Consider the following 18,623-nt stretch of genomic DNA (forward strand, 5'->3'; position numbering starts at 1 on the left):
GCTAGGTTTGAATAGAGACTGCAAGAAGAGCAAGCATTAGAAGAGAAGATTGATTTTAGAGCAGGTCAGATATACACATTTTTGATTGGAGATTTTAAGGAATAAAATCAGAATCAGAATTAGATTATTTAGTGGCAAAGACTTGTTTCGTGGCCACATATTTATTAATTTATTTGTTATCATGTCATGTCTGGGGCTCTGCAGAAATGAGGGCAGATTAGGGCTAAATTATTTATCATATTCTGCCTGTCCTGCACAGCAGTCCATTAGTAAAGCAGAAAAAAGTTCTTACTCAAACTCCAACATTAATTTTTTTTTTTTCTTTAACTTTTCAAAACTTGTTTTTTTTGTTTTTTTTTAATTATTGTTGATGTGGCTGAACATCAGAACAAATAATCTTAACCTAACCATAGACCCCAAATATTTAAAATACTATATTGATTAGGGATGATAATGTGTTTTTGTTTTTTTTTCTGTCAAATAACTTTTTCACCAATTAACAATATAAAACAACTATAATACACATTTCTAGGGCCAATAAAAATGTCACCTCGATTACACTGACAGTTTGTAACCTGTATATGATAGTCATGCTGATTTTAATAGCATAGATGATATTATAGATTATTGAAATTGACTAAAAAAAGTTGTGTGTGTTGGATTAATTTGAATTTAATCCTAGAACGGACTATTGATTGAGCTTCATCTGCATTGAGAATATTGCAATTTCTCCCAGAAAGGTTCCTGAAAGTGTTGAAACCTAGCGCACACATGTACATTTATTTTGACGGGGAATTTTTTTTTTTTTAAATAGTTGCTGCTGTTCGTGCCAAATATGAAACATTCATTTGTTTTAACTGACCATAGAAAATGCAGAATGGTATTTCATTTGATGTGAATTTGAAAGTATTTGTCAAACTAACTAGTTCATGTCACATGTACACTTTGTACAAGTTTTTAAAACAACAATCTGCTTCTTTAGATCATGCGAAGGTTGTTGACATAATGGGAGTATGGAAGATACTCTTTTAATTTGTCAAACACATTTTCAATCCGGATCGTTGGTCTTGAATCGCAATTTAGGTTTAAACAACTATCCTCTATGTCATTCTTTTGACACAAAGCCTATGAGACTTCACAGGTGAGAATGTTTTTTAACTAATGTGACACTATTCCAATCATTCATTTAAGCTAGGGCGATCCAAAGTCAACCTATTAAGAGACAATCATTTAATCATCAGAATTTACTTGGAATTCATCAATATCAAATAGTCAGACATTACTCATTGTATGCACAGCTTTACTATGTATCACAGCAATGTCCTCCTGAAACTGGGACTCAATTAAAAACTGTTGCTCAAGCATAACAATAACCAGATTTGTTGATATTTGCAACGTGTTTCCTGAGGTGATATTAGTCACGTTATCTTAAAGGCAATTTTCCGCTGTGATGTAAAACTTGGAGGATAATTTCGGCGTCATGAATTAGCAGTTTGCAACCGAACCTCCTGCAGCTGTGTAAGATGAGCCAGAAGAGAAAAGAAAATCTAGGGCATAATTAGGAAACAAGGCTCATGAATAAAGAAGCTAGATTTTCCACAGCAAGCTGCATCTAAATAATGTCACGCCAAGCGAACGGAATAACTTTTGTTCGGGGACTTTTTAGAATAGTTTGTCAGATTATATTAGTGCTGGGGTTTCATCCCCGTGGCGTTTAAAGAAAGCATGACGCAGGCAGTTACATCACCCCAGGAGTGGAGGCGCTCCATGTGACCATGTCACACAGGATAAATGTGTTGTCCTGACCTGTCAGTTGGCCGTGTGCAAATAGTAAACTGCCGGAACCGAAGGAGGGCTATATAAGCACTCTTTGACCTCTTTTATCCACATTCATTATCTATTCAGCAGCTTGATTTGAGAATCTTTCAGAGGCACCAGAGGGGACAGGTTTGTTGGTGTTGAAATGGAAAACCAACCTTGTTTGTTGTGCGCCTCCCTACACAGCATGCTAATGCAGCCGCCTTCAATGGTCTCTTCAGCAGATAAAAAACCTCAGAGACTGACCAGTGAGTCTCAAAAAAAAAACCAACAGCACAGCAACCGCCAGGAGAGACCAGCGGCTGCCCACCGTCCAGAGCCTGAACCAGCAACTGCCTTTGTTTCTGGTTACACTGATCTGAGGAATGAAGGGAGACTTCCAAACGTCTTGTTCGCTTCTTTTGCTGTCTCTTGGTGAACGGCATGAAAGAGCTGGGAGGAAAATAAAAAACAAACAGGCGAGCACTCTGTGGAATAAAAGCAGGCAGCAACGTACTCATCGGAGGCAGCATTAGTAAGTAATCACCTAGTGTGTAGCTAAGATTTAAATGGATCCTTCCCTTCTCTTGAGAGCGCTGTCAATTCATAAGTGCTGATTCATAAAATATGAATATTACCCGAAAAAATATGTCTTACTGTTTCATTTTACATCAGTCAAATGTGAGTGGGTAACAAACCCAACAGAAAGTTGTTGATTTTTCATCGGCAGTAGGTGGTCTCAACAGCAGGGCTGCTGCAAGTAAACAAACAAATTGAATAATGGGCCGAGCAGTCCCTCTCGCTGAGGCGCCGAGTGCAATGCTTCCCATCTATGCCAACAAAATGGGATTTCTATGGTTTAAATGCACTTCACTCACTCTGTTGAGCCAGTAGGAAGCTAAACTATTGATCCGCAAACAATTTAGCTGTCCAGCTGTCCTGAGAAAGGGAAAACAGGACGCCCCTAAATGTATAATGAGCCTTCCCAAGAGGTTACCCTCCTCAGTATTCCCTCCACATGCCAAGAGTCCTCCGCCTTCAGGCTCCGTCAATGATCGTCCTCGCACATCAAGAGCTGAACTGCCGGGTGTTAAGGGGAAGCCAGAGAAAGGACAATGAAGCCTCTCACCAAGGACGTTCTTGATTAATCCAGAGAAGGATGTGGAATTAATCGAGATTTTAAATTAGAATCTGCTTTAAGAATTCTATTTTGACACATTCAAAGTAAGATGTCGGAGAAAGGCAATTATGTGTCCAGCAGACTGTGTAATAGATTGAATAACGAGGGGGTGGATTTAAAAAATATTGAGGTATGCGGGAATTTAAGGACAGCATCACATGTTATACATGCAAAACTGATTAATTAGTCCTTGTTAGATGCTATAACAGGGTTACTACTCGTGATGGGCTTATGAAAACATTGCCTGGTACTGTTGTGCAGGAGGGTGTCGACTTGGTAAGAAGTGAGGCCAGTGGATTTATTTACTAGGAGACAACGTCCGCCAGATGATATCACACAGAGATCCATAAAGAACATCAATAATACAACGACCTCACAACACTTTCATACATCATACAATGGGGGTTGTCCCAAAACTGCAGTCCCTCCTGGATATGACTAAATTCTGGACCGTTCCCCAATTTTCCAATCCCACGTGACGTGCTTCCCATGTCTCTACTGTTCTTGTATGTGCGCTCTCGGCCACTTCCTGTCTGCTGCTCTCTCCACTAAATTGGCCGGACTTCTGGATGTGTGAGGTTCTGCTAACGCAGCTGTTCAGTTAACCCTTAAGTTGCTCATTTAACCCTTTATCCGCTACCACAGTATAATTTTCATCAAATGTTGATTAGAAAATTCAATTGTCTTTTTCCAAAGTTGCTAAATGAATCAGGATATACAGTGTGTTAGTTACACTATTGTGCATGTCAGACATTATGAGATTTGAAACTAACATGAAATTAAACTTTCCTTTACATTATAATGACAATTAAGGCCTTATTTTATGATGGTCCGGAAGGCTCAAAAACAAATGTGTTTGTGTTATCCCTTTTGTTGACTCTGGGTCAAGGTGAAGGCTGAAATTGATCGGGACTACCGGGTTTACCTTGAACCAGAGATAACACAAGGTTTAACATAAATTGCACTCCAGGTGTGCCAAATGTAAAACATGTCAACCACTCCTGAGATGCATGTTGCTGTTAATCCACAAATGACTAGTGATGGTCTGATGAAGCTTCATGAAACAGTGTCATTATTGTCAGAGTCCACTAGATGGCGGTCTCTGCACTATTTTTCTTTCTTTTGAACTGTTGAACTGTTCTAATGAAACATCACATCAATTAAACTGATGTCGCCACCAACTGAACTCTAAACATGACACTGCTTCATATGACTAATAAAATATCATGAAAGAAACTATAATTTAAATATTCTACGTCTGAGAGTCGCCAAATACATAATGTTCGTCTCTAGTGCTGTGCATGTTGAATGGCTTTGAAACTAATCAAACTGAAATAAGATGTCATTCCTCACCTGTCTCTCTGTGTTAAACAATCATTATCAATCATTATCTCATTCTTTCATCAGCATCATATTAACTATGCCAGTCACCTTCTTTTCCAACTTATCATGCCTGCCAGAAATTCAATTTTGGGATATCTCCATCATTGTTTCCTGCACAACCCTCTCCGGATCATTTCGACATTGTTAGTAACCCATTAGTGCGTTAGCTGGTCTCTGACTCCAGCCTTCTAATGTGGTTTGTTTGCTCTCTTGATCCGGTTCTCCTCCTGTTTGGATGTTCAATCATCTGGATGTATCACAGATCCATCAAAGGATGCAAACTTTAATAATGAGTAATTGAATAATATAAAACTGAAAAATGAAACAAGTTAAAAAAAAAAAAAAAGTTAATCCATCTAGAAAACCCATGAAGTTTGTGCAACAATCGAAAAAAGTACAGTGAACAGTCATTATCTTTCTTCTGAAACTGATATCACTCTTCACATTAAAATAAGTGGAGTGACATTGAAGATTCATCATTATTAAATAAATTAAATTATGATTAAAACTCAGTAATGGAGAAAAGCACTTCTAGACCTTCTTATTCTTTACCTATTTCATTTTTAATTATAAGACACAATTTTGAAGACATTGTTATAATAACCAGCAGTCCTAATGAGTTATATTAATGGTCAAATACAATGCATTTCAAGTGAACAACAGGTGACAGTGGAACTCACTTGTAGAACATATACAGTAAACCAGGAAGATAGCGGGGCAAATTTCATGGAATCAGATGATAATTCGTAACACTGTAACACCAAACTTCAAGCATCTGCTCTATGTATCACTTTCACCATATTCCTGAGAATATAACATGTCTGGTATTGTATTATTTTGCAAACAGAAAAATGGAGAGAAAATCTATCAATAATTCCACATTTTTATCAATTATTTATAATAGAACAAACAAGTTCAGCCTATGGAGTTCAGATACAATTAAAATATTGATGGATAAATATTTGAACATCAACCACCACATGGTGTTTATTCTGTCAGATACAGAACATTTGCTCACCGTGGTATCTATATTAAATGAATAATATATACTATATATATACTACGTGCCAGTGAAAAAAACATACAGCAGCCGTTTGAACTACTATGTTCAGATGAAGTTTCGCTCTCGTCTCCCACACACGCTCACAACACCATAGCAACAGGCGTTGTTCAAAGGCCCAGAGAGTAGTCTGGTCCAACGAGGGTGCTTCTGAACCTAATTGTACAGTTCCATAAGCACCATAGGGCTTCACAAGCAGTTACAATAAGCCTTCAAAATCCCAAAATGAACACAGATTAAATGGGATTAAATTCCAAACAAAGCAGGCCATTACTGAGACTATCATGATGGACAATTCAAGGGCTAATCTCATCTTTGAAATGATGCTAAATACTGGCGTTCATGGGTAGTTTATAAACACGAACACGTCAGAGGAGAGATGGCTCGAGGCAAAGGTTGTTACATCACGGGGATCATCCTAATTCCCTTCATGGAAAAGATAACCTGTAATGCTACACGGTGCTCAGATACGAGGGTGTGCTTCATCAGAGATTGGTTATGAAGCCTTATGAGACTTCAACTGCGATAAGGGGTTCATGAGAATAAAACACTGCAGAAGTTTTCTACACTGGACTGGAATCTCACCAATCAGACACACTTCACCGACTTTCACTGGCACGATTCTAAAAGTTAACTCATACGGAACCAAAATAGAACAAACTGTGGGGATTGCAGATTTTAGCATAACAATAAAAATGACTGTAAATCAGATCTGTCAGTGTTTAGTTTGATTTCTCTTGTCATATTCATCTCATCTCTTATGTTAAGATCAGTAAATCCACTAAAACAGTTCATCCATACAACATTCCACACAAACCTGCTCATGTAACAAATGAATTGTAGTATTTAATGTATCCTATTTATTATTAATCTCCTACTATTGACCAGTTTGATCACTGTAGTTCCCTGCTGCCTATCAGAACAAAGACAAATCACTCTTAATGTTAAAATCATTACTAACGTATTTAAGAAACAAAGAGAAATTGATTCTTCTGCTCAGGTAGTAGCTCTGCTAATATGAGTCAGTGGATCCCCAAAGAGTTTCTAACTGATTGTACAATCTAAGAATAACTCCAAGTTAAAAAGGGTGAGCTCTGTTGAGATCTAACCTAGTTTTATATTGAACTCCAAAAGACTTAAGTACAGTGGTAAACTAAATTTTAACATTGTAAAATATCTCATTGACATTATTTGGAAAAAGAAACACAATTATTTTGGATAATGCTAAAATAAATGGTGGTGAATTTAACCTGGGTTGATGTTGTGAAAGTGTTATAATTATTACCCATCAGAACTAAGCTAATACCATCAAATAACCTTTAAACAAAGTTGAATAAACAACATTTATTTAACCATAGTCCAATGTAAGCTCTTTTATTTAAGTCATTAAATTGTATACTATACTTTTTAAAGTCATGTTTACGTATTACAGGCTAGCTCTGAAAGTCAGGAGCCATTAATGGTGCATTGCTAAAAGAACAACCAAATACAAAACATGAATTATTGACACTTGTTTCTTATCTTCTTATTCTACATCCATTCAGTGGCCGTTCAATGTATGAACAATCGTTGGGGAACAACACATTGAAGCAATAATATCAATAAAGTATGCAATTATTGTAACTATTGGGGGTTCTGTTTTTTTTTTAACGATTGCTGATAACATATTTAATTGTTAAATTAATTAATCCAATTTGGTATCATGTAAATGTAGTATTATATTTGGTCAAATAATGAGGCCTATTTTCGGTCAAGGGGCAAATATTAGTTGTTTTTTTATATTTGGCTGAATGCATTTGGTTACCAAATATTAGGAGCATCCCTACACAGAACAGTGAACACTGCAAAGACAACATTAAATGTGTATAAAGCAGTGCATATGCTAGACAAATCTTTATTAGATGCATTAGATGCATATACTCCGAGTTTATCCTCATTATCTCTAGTAGAATTGTCGATTATGTAGCTATAATGACTATATACTGTAGAAGAAACGATGACACACAGATTTTTCAGGGTCTTTCATCATCCACCTCCTGTAATATAAGGGTTGCATAAATGATCAGTGCCCAGAGCTAAAAGCATTTGGTTAACACGACTGATGGGTTTAGGTAGGAGTTAGACGCCTGATCGGACTCGTACTAAAAACTTCAATCATTACAAGAACTTAAAATGTACATGAAGCTACAGTAACATGAACTGGCATCACTTTTTAATCACGATTTTTTTTACTGAACATTGAGCTAGAATTTCCCCATTGATGTGTTTCTCTGGAGAACCCAGTTGCTAGGAATGCTCCACACTAGACGCTCACGCAGCACAAGCATGAAGATTTAATCACATCCTCTGAACACATGCAACAAAAGGTCAATTTCTTAGTGCAATAATTAGTATCATCAAATTAGTCCAATAAGGATGGTTTTTTTTGTAAATGTAATGTAGTGAAATATTTTGTGGGTTGTTAGGTTTAACTCATTTTGTACTAATTTGAGGTTTGCAATATTTCTATGTTTTTTTAAGAAGATTGGCTTAAAACGTAAATCTCTGGAGTTGCATAAAGTCATGATTAATTGTTCTTGCTTTTTCGTTTTACTGTTTTATTGAATGGTGATTTGATGTGTTTTAATGATGTTTTAACCTGGTTTGCTGTTTTAATGTATATCTAGTGTTCAGAAAGGCACCTACAAATACATAGTATTATTTATTTTATTAATACTGGCCTGACTCTATGAGGTACACATTAATTTAGAAATGTTTATTATCTTACAGTCCATGACTTCTAATCCGTCACGATTTCACTGATATAAGGCATTGATTGACAAAGAGAGAAAAGGATCAATTTAAACTTAACAAAAACTTGAAAGTGTCCTCAACTGATCAGCTGTTAAGGGATGTATTGCAAGAATGTTGATCTTTCCTGCTTGTTCCCCCAAATTGAATTGAGCGGCTAATTTGTCTGTGTAAGCTGTAGGCAATCTTTGACCAAGATAACACTTTGATGACATTGATCAATGTCGGTTTACTTCCTCCACGAGCTTCAGGCCAGACACCAGCCAATTTCCCAGAACTACCTGAGCATCCGGCACACATTATCTTCTGGAAACTGATGAATCTGATTATAAATTAGACGTCCCTTTGGCAAAAGGACAAATCTAAACAGAAAGCGCATCCAATCAGATACAGGTAAAGACACAGACAGCATTTGGTGATGTTACAACTCCGTTTTTTAAGAACAATAGACTGATTTTGGTCTATAAATAGACCCGAGACTTGTGGTCGTTGTGTCTATTTTTATACTGTCTCGTGTTTTTTCTGTCACCAAGGCTTTGTCGCTTCCATGTCCTAATGTGAGTGGCTACAGTCACACACATGCATGGCTGCACAGGTACACACTTGAGAAACTTTAATTCAATGTGCCCGAGTGTTAAATGATTCAGGATCTAGAATTAAGAGGAACTAGACTCATGGGGTACAAGGAGCAACAAATACATCACAATGTTAGATTGCAATAAAGAAATGTTTATTATCACTTAAATAAATAAACCAACTGTTTGCACTTACAGAAATAATTAATAATAATAAATAATTATTAGTTTAGGATTAGAGTATTTTCTCTGAGCACATGTCGACCATGTAGAAGGTGAGGAACAAGACCAGAATGTGGAAAACTAAAAGATGTATCTGCTGGAAACTGCTTGGCAGATAGAGAGGGCAGATGGGGACGGTGGCCATTACCCTTCAGGCATGGACAGAGAGAAGGTCTGTCTCCAGGAAAACAGACGTCATGTCTCTGCCTCAGTTGCTGTACCATGAGTGCTTCTCACTATTGATTCCTGGTGTGTAAACTGCAGAGCAATCCAAAGGGAAGCATCAAGACAAGAGTATCACATGTTCTTTCAGCACGACAGAGACAAACACCAGTACAAACACAGTGCAGCAAGCTAGCTAGTTTACAATCACACATGCTGTGTCCACGCAGTGCATGCATACAAAGGATAGACAACATTCAATCTGACAGAACCAATGAACAGACACTGCTTCTACAAGCTTCCACTGCTGCTAATAGGGTCTACTGAATCCAAATATCACACACAAAATCTTGTCTGTCCAGCTAATGCTTTGAATCTGTGCCAATAGACGTCCCGTCCGTTGTTCGGAGGACATCTGGAATCAAAAATCTAATCAAAAAGAAGGACTCTAAAATGGTTCTAATCTCAACAGGCAAATGCCCAACTATCTCCTTTAGAAATGTTTCAGATGATAAAGCATAAAGAAACAACATTCATAAGTCGTGGCTAAAAATGATGAAATCAAAAGTCAAGATGTCACAATTGAGTTATTTAATTGAGGTTAATTTAAACATATATTTGAACAAATGATGCACAATGATCCACTAAAAATGCATGGGCAATTGAAGTGTTGAGTAAGAGGTTGAATTTGTTCAAAGCATGGCGAGTTTATAGAATTAAGGCTGAATGAATTATGTTCTTTTGGCACCATCAATACCAAAATATACTACTTTTTCATCCCACCAATCATTGTGGATTCTTGGGGGAGCTAATGGAGGTCAGTGTCAACGATTGATACTCAAGCTTACAGTATGCGCAGACGAAAGTTCAAGGTTTGGCTCGGACACTCCATAAATGTCATCTGACTGTAACTCAATGGAACTAAAACTTTATTTTTGTTTGAGGAAGAATATATTACACCACCACAGCCACATATTAAGCTGCTTAATATGGGATTTTGTACATAAAATAGTTGTCAGACAGTGCTTCAATTTAAACTCTACGCAAATATAGTCTGAAACAAGGGGCTTGTCAAAATGTGAAATGTTTTTTAACATAAAACGTTTGTTTATTCAGTTTCTTTAATTAGTAATATGGTATTGAAATTATTCATTCATAATTAAAATACTAATACTGTCATCAACAAAGATATTGGAAATTGATGTTTTCTATAGTGATAACAGGTATATTTCTATGTGACTGGGATCCTCACTACAAAGATTATTTTTCAGAATCTGTTTATCAAACACACTAAATTGACTTTATTATGATATTATTAAAAGAGACACAACAATTCAATGACTTCATCACTTCATTCTTGTAATGAGCTCAGTGTAACATGTATAATTGGCTCTAATTCATACGAGACAATTAACAGTCTATGACAATCATTGGTCACGTGAATGTAAAGAGAGCTAACTCATCTGGATTCTGGTCACTGATGCGAACATGAACTGTCGGGCTGAGACACAAATAACTGGGCTCAAATTGAGCCTCTGAGTAAATATTAGTGGATTAAGGAAAACTAGACGGACGGTCTGGTCAACATGACACTGATTCCAGATATAAAGAGAAGAGGAGGATGTGTGAGACAAATGTCAATGTTATGTGCATGACTAATGGTAACATGATACAGGGTTCAGTTATTAAAGATAACAAAGGTCATCTTTAGTCATTAGTTCAGAGATGGGACAGCAGCGTCCTGCATGTCAGCATTATTATATAAATCTGCATCATCATGACAAACTGCTGTGACCCTGTAGCGGAACAACTTATTACAGAACTCCTAGACTCGTGTTGCAGCACTTGATGCTGTGTTGCACGCACTAGTTTAACCTACTTCTGAGTGCAATGCATTCAGTCACCTAGCATGAAGGAGTGGCTCTGTCCTGAGGGGGGGGCAGACAGAGGATGCATTTGCAGCAGTCGAGCTTACAAGATTCATAAAGTGCTCCACCTGACAGGCGGCCATGGAATCCCTCTGACAGTTTGTGCCACATTTCCGCTCGGATTCAGTCCCAGTTAAGAGTGTAAAACGACGACAGTCAAAACAAGTCGAGGGTGAGCAAAGTTTATGGATTAAAAAAAACAATCTCAAAAGAAAGGGTTAACTTGGCAAAGCCTAGTTATTAAGACGTAAGCATTTACATAATCAACACTGTGTTTGGTGCATTTACACTGTTCTTTGGGTTCATGTGAGTTCAAAACCTTGAATAGCTAAAAATAAACAGTAGCTGGGTCGTTTCAAATTCACAAGCATCCATGTATTTCTGGAGATCCCGTTACATTTCCATGATTTGCTCCAACTATGAAAGGGGTGGTGGACCTGCTTCTACTTGTGTGTCTGTACCATATTTTAGTATAGTTTTTTGGAACTGGAATTGTCACCACAGGTGGATATTGAGAAGGAGCAGGTTTATTTAAGGTTAATATACTTGGCATGAATCGATTGTTGCACACAGCCATGTGCATGTGTGAAGAGCTACCTCTGAGCACGATGATACAAACAACAAAACTACATCGCTGACCGTCTCTAATTTCTTTTGTTTCTCGTGTTATAGTCATTTACAAAGTTTGATGTATTTACGCCATATAATGTGCTGTAACTGAATGGTGATTTCAGGCAGAGCAGCAGGCCCTGAGGCGTATCCGAAGAGACCGAGCTAATTGACCTAACTTCAAAAACCTCTGTCTCCAGCAAATGTGAAAATCTGCCTAAGAGCACTAGAATTTGGCTGTTTTGCAATGAGATTGTGGTGATGTGAACTCACTTGTTAGGAACTGTGATCAAACCAACAAAACCAAATCTTTCGTCCACTTAAGTTGATGAGGCTGTTCATCTGTCATTTGTGAGCGTGTGCAGTTCACTATATGAAAATAAATGCTCATCTTTTCCTTGTGGCTGTTTACATAGGATATCATGACCGGGTATTCCATTTGGCAGCTACCATGGTCAACAAATAGGTGACTTGTGCATGAGAAGAATTGATAGACTGTAAAAAAAAAACAAAAAAAACAGCAGTTTAGTAGGAAGGATAAGTCGGATGTTTAAACTGGGTAATATTTAAATTTCCCATTAATTCACCTTGACAGAAAAGCGCTTAAAGATACATTATGAGAAGCTATAAGCCTGCTGTTGTAGTTAATCTGCCAACAGGTCAACTAGTTAAAGCAGTAAGTTATCTTACAACCATACAATGGTCATCATGCTGTGGTCTCAAATGTATTTGTGGTTTTCTAAAAAAAAAATGGATGTAGATTGTAGACAATATAAATTTTATTTCGAACAAACTAAAACAGCTTGTGAGACCAGCTTGAGCATGAATTTTTGATGTTTAATAACAGGTTAAAGTATAATGGATGATAGGATAACAACTTAAATAAACACAGCAAAAAAAATAATATTCAAGCCAGTTTAAAGTGACCAGTTGTCTACCTCGACATCATGTGCAATGTTTCAATCTTATCTCTCAAATCATGCAGATTTAAACATGTTTGTAAAATGTCTCGTGTCCCCTCAAAGACCTGCACTTAAATGTGCTGTGTTGTCATGTGGAAGCATAGAGGCTTAAAGTGATGGTTCACCCAATATTAAAATTTCACTTTCTACTCACCCTCATATTGGCTAAGGGGGTTTGGGATTATTTTCAGAGTAATCCATTATATTTTGGGGTTATAGTCCAAAAGTACACACTTAAAAACATCCAAATACCTTCATGCTGTTCATCTGTAATGTCCCTCTTGTTGCCCCACCTCAACAGGAGGAATTTTTCAAGAAAAACTTAAATAAGTCTATATTTAAGCTTGTTGGTAGCATAGGAGAGTAAGTTATTATTATTTGTAAAACATAAAATGCTACACAGACAGAAAGTACTTCCAGTTTACTGTCTACACTTTAAAATTATAAATTACTTACTTACTACTGTCTACTGGGATCAATTCTTCTCTTTGCAGTGTAAGTAAAAAGAGGAACATTAAAGACGAGCAGCATGGAGGTATTTGGATGTTTTTAAGTGTCTTTTTTGGATGGCGATTTTGAGCACCGGGTTCTACGGTAAAACAGACATGCTTTTCTAGCCTATAACTTTAAAAAGTAATAGATTACTCTTAAAATAATCCCAACCATTAGAGTAGAAAATAACTGAATTCTTGGTGAACGATCAATTTGATTCATGTTTGTATATAGTGAGTAATGCAAAACTACACAGACACCATGGTTGACTTCAAATGAGACAAGACTGTGACCACCCAGCCAATGCTGCCAAGTGTGGTGGGTCATGGACGCGCCCATGACACCTTCTCCATCACCTGCAGTCTGAGAGGGTCCATGACAGACCCACATGTGTGTGTCCACCGCACTGGTTCTTGGGTCAATTAGTTCCATCCCGGATGAAAGTGTTTACAGTTGGCGGTTTCTCTCTCACCCACCCGGGTACTTTGAATAACCCGGTGTGAGTCTCACCCTCAAACCTCCTGTCTAGGAGCATCAGGGGAGACGGAAAACTATCCAGGCGCACTGAAAACCTTCATTTGGACATTAGGGCGTAAACGCATCATGATCCATCACGCTGAGCAGCAGCTCATTCAAACCCCAAAACATCCCGCTTTTAACCTGATTTTTTAGCAAACAAAACGTTCACTTCCAAATCCAGGGAATCACATTTCTGCATTGCGGGCGGCTGCAGACGCTGCACCGCCTGTTGTAAACAAGCCTGACTCGCCACTTGTCACAGTCCCCGGGTGTCCAGAGCATCCTCCCGGTGTGTGGAGCTCCGAGCGCCTTCTTACCTTCCGCAGCGAACCAACGTGTCCGTCCGAGAGAGTCCTGCTCGATGTTCACATCTGCTCAGCGACGGGATCGCCGGGACTCGGGAGCTGCTGAGGAGAGAGAAGCTGACGGAGCCGCGGTCCTGTCCCCGCGGATTGGAGGAATGGATGGGGGCTGTCAACTTAGGGGGCGCTAGACCTTCTTCTTCCTCCGGATTGACTCCAGGCTGTCCACAGCATCACTGAATGGCGACAGCTCACGTCTTAGGAAATAATAATGCTCTTATTTTTAATTGCGATGAGATGTAAGAAGCAAATTTGAAAAATAAACGAAAACTTTTCTGTTTTTTTTCTGCATAATAGCTTGAATTTGTAGTTAAAGTTCAAATATTTTTCAGACTATATATATTCAATGATATGTGATGACAGCAGTTTTGGATAGAACTATGTCATCCAAGAGAGTTTTAAAAAAATACAGCAATAATCCTTCTAAACCTGAGAATAGTTTAGGATAATTGTATGAGATAGCAGCTACTTGTTTATTGAAGCACTCTTGTTTTGCTTCAAAATAAAACATAGACAAATATATGTTCATTCAAATTTTTAAAAAAATACCGTTTTAAATATTCTTTATTTTCAAAATAGCACTCAAATATTAGACTTTCACTGAAAGTTGTGTACTTGTTACATTTGGTTACATTAATACATGGAGAAGATTAAAAAGTAACAGATGAAGGAAATTAGAACAAAAAAGTTTGTTAGTCCAAAAAAATCACACTCAACATTGGCAAACTAAAAGCACGACCAGTATAGAAGAATTAATCTCAAACAAGCACTGGGCAGGAAATGTCATGAAAAACATCAGAGACAAAGTGAGGGAAATATCATACAAACATACAAAAAAAGCAGCCATGGATACAGGAATGAATAAAAGCAAACATCTTGGCAAAGAAGGGTTCTTCCAATTTCAGCAGTGTTGCAGAATCCCCACCAACAGAGAGCAATGTCCTGTCTCGCTCGCTCTCGAGCATATTTCAAGATGAAGTGACAAAAGAGAATCAGAGCCTGACAGTGGGGTGAAAGAACATGACATGTAGTTCACAATAAACGATTTACATCTTATGTAAACAACCGATTGAGAATAGAAATGACAGATTGTAAATTAATGCATCAGGTATCAACATATTGAAGATATTTAAAATGTTTTTATTATTCTTGTTGTATTTTTGCATGTTTGGTTATTGGAAGGATTTACATATTTGTTAGAGAATCAGTTCTATGGAGATTTAGTTTCCTTCTACTTTCATTGTGAATCATGGCAAAAGAAGCAGAAATAGTCCTAAAAAAAGACGGGCCTTGATTTATCTGCAGACTTAGACAAATGAAAAAGGAAAAAGTATGAAAAAGCAAATTGATTTTGGTCTATTTGGTGAAAGGACAACGTTTCAGGTGCAGAGACAGATCAAGGTCAGACCGTAGCCTAATGGAGTTAACACGTCAATACTTACACTACACTTAAAATCTTACTTCCTGTGTAGAGAACGCTTGCCAATTATTATTTAGTATTTAGTTTTAATTACACACTTGTGAGCTCCATGTCTGGTGGATTTGCCTGCCGTACTCAGTATAGATTTGAACCATATACTGTATAGTAAAATAAAAGGCTCTCACAGATTTTAATAAATACATTTTTATTGCTCCAGTTTGTTCGAGTCAAACTTTTTGTAAAATAACAAGCATAGTCAAGTCATTCAGGGACAAGATGTTTTCCTACAATAATAAAGCAGAGACACATTGGTGAAATGTAAATGGACATTATTGTCGACAGTGAAATTCTCTGGCAGAGTTTTCTGGTCATTACTTTTTTTTTTCCCATTTCCCGATATTCCAGAGTCTTTTCAGAGTGTTACTCTGCCTCACTGGCATGAACAAGAAGCTGCCATCTGCACACCAGAGATCAGACTTGTTTATCATCAAGCAGATATCAAAAGGGCACCTCCACCAATTATCAGGCGTGGCCCATGTGTCGTCCAAACATGACACCAACTCAATCCACTGGGATTAGATTTAAATCCTGGATGTAAACACAGCACGGCGACTAATAATCTGATGTTGTGATGGCCCATTAATAATTCAGGAATCTTTGAGGTAGAGCCTGAGAGAATTAATTGAAGGATTGGGATGGATTTTTGGGAAAGCTACATTAATGGATATATGACCAGATGAACATAAATGCTTTCATCACAGTATTATCATGAAAAAATAATGTTTTTTTTTTCAATCTGTTTCATGTATTATGTTCATATAGAAGCTATTTAAAATGCTAATGCTGTGTATATAAAATTCATGATTCTTCAAATTGCACCAAACAAGGTTGACACTACAGTATCCAATTTGAAGCAGGATATCTGAGATGTGGTCAATACTGGAACACTCTTTATCTGTCTTATAAAACAACAAAGCAAATAGACATATTCCTGCCGGGGTGTAATAACATCTGTCACAGGGTCGGCCTCTCGGCTGGATAAGAAGAACAGCAAACACTGTGAAGGAAGGAGTAGTTGGCTGTCATCTATCTGCCTGGCAGAGGAGGAAGATTGGATGAAGATGAGGGTGGGGGTAAATGCGGTTTAGCCCCAATGATCTCATGCAAAGGTAAAACCCCCTGCCCCCATCACCCAGTTCAAACTCCCAGGACCGAGGAAGGGGGAGTCTGGGGAATATAAATCAGGGTGTAGAAAGGGTGATAATCCTAGAAGTGTCCTTAAGAAGGTGGGGGAAGGGGCTTGATAGAGATTGTTAATGTCAGATCAATAGAACAAAGCGCAGTATGATGATTTATGCCACATGCTGGGACTGCAGTGTTGGGAAGATATGGCTCTCAGATCAAATGTAAATGCATGAGTGATGCATGCAGATGTCCCCCTGAACCCCAACAATAGCAGTGTGTCATATTCAAAACCAAACTTTCAGAAAAAAGCATCTACCCCATGTTCGTTTTTCCAATATTCTTTTTTGTCCACCACTCACAGTAAAACATATTTTTTTCTGACTTTAGGGTTCATTATTTACATTAAATATTTCTGCTGTTTGGAAAGTGATGGCACTAGAAGTCCTTGAGGCTGCAGTTTAAGGCTTAATGTATTCATTGTGTAATCTTGTTTGGGTCAATGTTGTGAGCTGCATACGATAACTTTGCCTTGAGTGTCACGGATGTCATATTTCCAAACCAGGACAATCGTGTGAGTTTATTCATGCTAATGCAAGTGACTGTTAAAAATAAGGGACCAGCCTTTGATCTTTTTGCAAACACTAACTCAAACTGCAGACATAGTACGAAGCAAACCCACTAAACAAAGCTCAGATCTGAAGACTAGGAGCCCATTTGCCCTCAACAGTTGGAGGATGTGTTTCATGCGATGTAAAACAACTAATGAGCCGCCAGGCTCGACAGATGTGTTCACAAGTGTCTGCTCAACCACCACAATGAAATACCATCAAACTATAACCTTCTGTTTTCCCAGCAGCAGGAAATTACAGATTAACGTAAAGGTACTAAAGTTTGCATCAGTAGCCGAAGCTCTCAGTGCTCACGCACAAAATATTGTTTTCCGAAGTTACTTACTAGGGCTGTTAAAGAACTTCTAATAACGTCTCTCACTTCAGGATGGTCTTTCTAATTCACTCCTGCTCTGTTGTTTGAAACATGTGAGCATGTAATAATCTTTTGCAGTTAAAAGCACAGTTGAGGAAGAGACAAATGATCAGTTGAAAGCAGGCTTTCCGTCCAGCAGTAAATCAAGGAGCTGGAATGGGACGAAGGTAGGGAGGATAATGGACGCTATGGCAGACATACAGCCGGCAAAGAATGATCCACCGGGAATTAGATGACGGGAGGGGGTCTGTGGAGAGGCAGGATGGAGGAGGAGGCGGAGTTCAGCAGGCTAATAGGACAGCTGCTTGTTTAGTGGCAATCATTATCAATGAAGGGAAGAATAACATGATTTTGTTGCCAGAAAAACAAATAGTCTGGACTCACTAGAAAACCTTTTCCTTTGATCACCAATGAATCATTGACTTCTTCAGAGGCAACACATTACCTGTGATGAGGTTGTCCAATTAGAGATGATGATGATGATGACAATCAGAATGATGATGACGATGACGATGAAGATGACGATGACGATGACGATGACGATGAAGATGAAGTTGAAGATGATGATGAAGATGAAGATGAAGATGACGATGACGATGACGATAAAGATATAGATGATGATGATGATGATGATGATGATGATGACAATGATGATGACGATGACGATGACGATGACGATGAAGATGAAGATGAAGATGAAGATGAAGATGAAGATGAAGATGAAGATGAAGATAAAGATGAAGATAAAGATGAAGAAGACGATGACGATGACGATGATGACCACGTTATCATTGATGATGATGATGACGATCCCATATGTTGACAACGACGACAAGATGATGATAATGACGACGAGAGGTTGGTGGTGATTATATTCAACTATACCTCTGCCCCCTTAAATAAAACCAAGTAGAGGACAGTAGAATTAAGTGTGGATTGTTGAATATCCGATCCCTGTCCTCAAAAGCTGCACTTATTAATGAACTTATATCA

The 18,623-nt window shown here is 37.9% G+C and overlaps 1 protein-coding gene across 1 annotated transcript in view; it reads right to left on the reverse strand.

Annotated features, from left to right (window-relative positions):
- Nucleotides 1–14,125, reverse strand: part of LOC148072704 (contactin-1a-like) — an 83,781-nt gene extending 69,656 nt beyond the window's left edge. Inside the window, exon 1 of the mRNA XM_087797748.1 lies at nucleotides 13,997–14,125. The gene's annotated coding sequence lies outside the window, so the exon portion shown is untranslated. The remainder of the gene's footprint in view (nucleotides 1–13,996) is intronic.
- Between the last annotated feature and the right edge of the window lie 4,498 nt (nucleotides 14,126–18,623).

This window comes from Callionymus lyra, chromosome 8 (assembly GCF_982586985.1).
Source record: "Callionymus lyra chromosome 8, fCalLyr1.hap1.1, whole genome shotgun sequence".
Taxonomy (NCBI): Eukaryota; Metazoa; Chordata; class Actinopteri; order Syngnathiformes; family Callionymidae; genus Callionymus; species Callionymus lyra.